General features: G+C 37.1%; 1 long non-coding RNA gene across 1 annotated transcript; it reads right to left on the bottom strand.

Moving 5' to 3' along the window:
• Positions 1-1,152: 1,152 nt before the first annotated feature.
• LOC141816640 (uncharacterized) lies at positions 1,153-2,648 on the bottom strand. Its single transcript, XR_012600721.1, has 3 exons — positions 2,485-2,648; positions 1,851-2,402; positions 1,153-1,236 (listed from the first exon to the last, which is right to left on the bottom strand). It is a non-coding gene; the product is annotated as an uncharacterized LOC141816640 (long non-coding RNA).
• Positions 2,649-4,891: the final 2,243 nt, after the last annotated feature.

Here is a 4,891-nt window from a genome sequence, read left to right as displayed (position 1 = left end):
AAGGGTGGTATGGAGAAGAATGGAAGCGAAAGATTTTGTATGCAGTGCTAGAGCTACAAGATTTTATATGGCAAGAACCAAGAATAGGAGAGTGAAGCAAAGGATGTGCTCACAATCCACAATGGGTCTGGACTCAATTCGCAAGTTGCATTGATTATAGTTGAGTGAGTACATGTTGATCACAAAGAACCATATCCCAATAGCAAAATAAATCTTTTGCCTCTAGTCGTCAATGAGGCACTAACCCACACAAGAGCTCGTGGATGCAAAAAGTTAATGATGGCCACTACCCTTAAACCCACACATAAGCCCAATCATCAAACGCCCCACTCATGCGATATTGTCCATGCTAAAACATCACAGAACTCCCAATTGTAATTTCACTATGGTAGCCACATAGTTGTGTTAATCTTAACATAGAATGTTCAATAATTAATATTAGTTACCAATCATGGAGGAAAAATGATTTCATTTAATCTCACATATCTATTAGATAATAGAATAGATTGGCCATTCTAGCAACCTTTTACCATTAATAACTATGATTTCAAAATCTACACATTTTGTGTGGTATATGGATGAGCAAATTTGTTAAAATATAAAAGTCTTCAATTATGTTGTTTTATGCATGCCCAAGCAAATTAATTTGTTAAAAGATAAATTTCAATTACTTGTAATTATACACATTTAAATTATATATGCATTGCGATTACAATTAAGAATTCATTAAAAAATAAAGGAATAATATAAAAAAACTTGTAATCAATTGAATAACAAGGTAAATTAAAAAGCAAGTAAATAAACTGTCATTTCTATAAAATCGATAGATACATAACCAGTAATAAAACAACACTAATCTAAAAATTGAACAGGTAAATAATTTCAATAAATAACTACCTAATAAAATTAATTAGTAATTTAACTAAATAACTTATTAAGTCATACCTAACACTGTAAATAACTAATTAAATTTCAAAAATCACCTTTACAGAAAATGTTGTTCATTATTGTTTCCTCGTAATGGATCCAAAAATAGCTCGAGGGCTACAAGAAATAGCAATAACCTAACATAGAAAACTATGTGCTTTCATGTTGCAAGGTCAGTAGAGACACAACATAAAAACCAAGAACCAAATATCTTATTTTAAAATACCTCCATTGTCTTCTTCAAGAGCCTGACTAATGCTTGATCCATCATGATTCCATTTAAGTAACTCAGGTACATGTTCTATAGACCTTCATCATAAATGATCACCATGGCTTAGAGGTTACAAATAATAATAATTAGCTTAGCAAGGACATTGTGAGCTTTAATGTTGCAAGCTTGACAGAGATACACATACATACCAAGGACTATAAACATGTCACTATATCATAAATTCTAACTCTTTTATAAGCTTGACTAATCCTTGATCCATCATAACTCCATTTAGGTATTAATATTGCTGAAAATGCTGACCATGTTTCAAAAGCTATCAACAAATGAGAAATTTGTTTTAAGTCACCACTAATTCCCCTTTCCAAGATGCACTTTGGAAACAATTATTTCAACCCATAACATCAAAGTATTAGGTACTCCAAACATTGATTCCTACCGTATATAATTTATGTTTTAAATTAAACCAGATGCATTCTGCAATGAAAATCAGTGAAAGTTTTATCTAGATTAAGTAGATTTTCCAACCTAAGCATAGCAAAGCATTGCCAGACTTGATATAAAGCACATTGAAAATAGAAACGTATCTTTTTGTCTTGGGCCCTTAAGTACTAACCATTAGCAAAGACAAAGCAATAGTGAAAACAAAGGAGAGGAATAAAAGTTAAAATTGAATGTGATCAGCATGGATTACCTCTCAGCAAGCTGTGTTGGCACCTAGAGTTCCACATAGGGATGTCACTGATGAAAGACTTTGAGACCACCGCCACATACTTTCCTTGGACGCTGACGACAAGGAGGTTCTCCTGTAAGCAACGCTTAGGTGGTGATAGAACTGCCTATGTGTAAAATCATTCAAGCGAGGGGAGAGGCGGAGGGACTCGATCCAAGCGAAAAGGATGTGGAACAAAAGGATGGACCACCGTTGACAATAAGCCTAAAATCGAAACCATTGAATTTTTCTTGGAAATATATAAGGATCATGTCAAGTAGATCAAACCCTAAATCAAAGATAAGAGAATCCAGATGAAATTTCAATCTAAACTACCAATCCAATAGAGAATTAATTTTTCTAAAAGGAATAATGGAAGAAGAAAAAAATCGAAGAGAAACGACAAAAGATTGCAAAGGTTCTTAGAAAATATTACGCATCTTAGGAGAAGAATGAAGGAGCTGTTCTTGATGAGGAAGTTCTTCTCCTTGATCCTCCTCCACTCTTGCTAGTGTTTTTTGATGCTTCCTTCCACTTGTCCAGAGACCATATGAAAGATCAAGATTCAGAATTTGAAGTGGCAAACGGAAGAGAGAAAAAAAGAGGAATAGCCTACCCTCCTGAACGTTGCATTTCGGACTGACGTACACAAGAGAGAGCAATAGCAAGAGAGGAAAGGGGAAGACGGAACACAATCAAGGCGGCAGCGGCCGCTCCGACGTACGTGAGAGAACGAGAGCGACAGCGAGAGCGAGAGGGAGAGGGGAGAAAGAGGAAGAGGGAACACAATCAAGGCGGCAGTCGTCCGGGTGAAAAAATAGGGCATGCTCACAACGGTTCACTCGTCGATGGCATAGCTAAATTAGTGAACTGTTTTCCATTTTTTCCTAAATTAATTTTTAAATAATTTAAAAAATTACTAATTGATGAAGTTGATCATCTCTAAAATATTTGAAATATTATCTATTTGAAATGAAATTTGCATTACTAAAAATACAAAGTCGCGAGTAGATATTTGATCAAATCAAGTTATAAAAAATAAATTACTTTTTAACATACAAATCAAATTGCAACAAATAAATTACTTTTTAACACTTAATAGTAATAAAAATTTATTTTAACAAAATAATAGTTTCAGATCAGCAAAATAATATTGAGGATTTATTTATATAAGCTAACATTTTAAATACCATTTAATAATGCTAATATGTGTGATATGAAAAAAAAATACTATATATTGCTTGATAATGAATTTTGTGTATAATACAAATTACATGAATTAATTCAAAGGTGTCATTTAAAAAAATTGATGAAGTCATTTAATATTATCGTATAAAAGAAATACATGATTCCTTATCAATAAATGTTTAATTATTTGCAACTATTATTGGAAAATTTGAGAGAGAAACATCTGTGTTGGTCTCTATGAAATTTTAAACTCCTCTTTTCTTCTTCTTATACATTTTTATTTTTCCTTCCATAGAATACTGACTTGAGCATCGAAGTGGCCTGTCGAGACTCCTTAGCACCATTCTCACCTCCTATTGAAGTGCATTTCAGGTTCTCATCATCCTCTCCCTCGAGCTCTGCTAGGAAGTCGCACACGTCGGATCGTTCGTTGACTGGTGACTTGACAAACCGCAATATTCAGTCGGAACAAAATGGCGACGTGTGTGGGAACACTGAGCTGAGACGTTGTGATGGTTAACACTAGAAGAACTACTGACAACCGCAATTTTGTCAGAGAAAAAGACCAATAGAACTTATCCGAGCGCCGGGATGTCCCCATTCCATGTTGTCTACGGCGAACCATCGATAAATCATACTACCTGATTGACTGCCAATGGAAGGAGCTCAACAAATCCTGGAACGTCAGCTATTTGAGGTCATATTGAATAATTCATAGGTTTACTGTTTTATGTCTCTCTTCTTATTTGTTTGTTTACTCATTATGTAAATATTCTTTTACAAGGAAGCAAGATTCACATCAGCCCTATCAGCTTAGTCGTTGATGGCTCAGTCTTACGACAGGCAGGGATTTCTTAAACCTTCACGGCCCTCTCAGCCCAGTCACTGATGGCTCAGCCTTACGACAAGCAAGGATTTCTCAGACCTTCATGGTCCTCTCAGCCTAGTCGCTGATGCCTTAGCCTTACAATAGACAAGGATGTCTCAGACCTTCACGACCCTCTCAGCCCAGTTGCTGATGGCTTAGCCTTACGACAAGCAAGGATTTCTTAGACCTTCATGGCCCTCTCAGACTAGTCGCTGATGGCTCAGCCTTACAATAGGCAAGGATGTCTCAGACCTTCACGGCCCTCTCAGCCCAGTTGCTGATGGCTCAGCCTTACGACAAGCAAGGATTTCTCATACCTTCACAGCCTCTCAGGCCAGTCACTGATGGCTCAACCTTACGACAGACAAGGATTTCTCAGACCTTCACGACCCTCTCAGCTCAGTCGTTGATGCCTCAGCCTTACAACAGGCACGGATGTCTCAGACCTTCACGACCCTCTCAGCCCAGTCGCTAATGGCTCAGCTTTACGACAAGCAAGGATGTCTCAGACCTTCACGGTCCTCTCAGCCCTGTCGCTGATGGCTCAGCCTTATGACAGCCAAGGATTTCTCAGACCTTCATAGCCCTCTTAGCCCAGTCGCTAATGGCTCAGCCTTACGACAGGCAAGGATGTCTCAGACCTTTACGACCCTCTCAACCCAATCGCTGATGGCTCAGCCTTACAATAGGCAAGAATTTCTCAGACCTTCACGGCTCTCTCAGCCCAGTCGCTAATGGCTCAGCCTTACAACAGACAGGGATTTCTCTGACCTTCACGACCCTCTCAACCCAGTCGCTGATGGCTTAGCCTTGAGCAACTTTGACCAAAATTGCTCTGAGATGGAACACAAGAGGATATTTTGAACGTTAAATTATAATTGAAATATTATTTTATTAATTTTTTAATGACAGAACCTTTTTGACCATATGGATAATTAGGGACATCTTTTTATTTTTTTAATCCAAA

Source organism: Curcuma longa, unplaced genomic scaffold (assembly GCF_044706935.1).
Source record: "Curcuma longa cultivar G26 ecotype Majalengka, Jawa Barat unplaced genomic scaffold, ITB_CL_G26_1.1 contig_17545, whole genome shotgun sequence".
NCBI classification, from domain to species: Eukaryota; Viridiplantae; Streptophyta; class Magnoliopsida; order Zingiberales; family Zingiberaceae; genus Curcuma; species Curcuma longa.
Note: the sequence above shows the minus strand (reverse complement) of the source record. Positions and strands in the feature narration are given on the sequence as shown.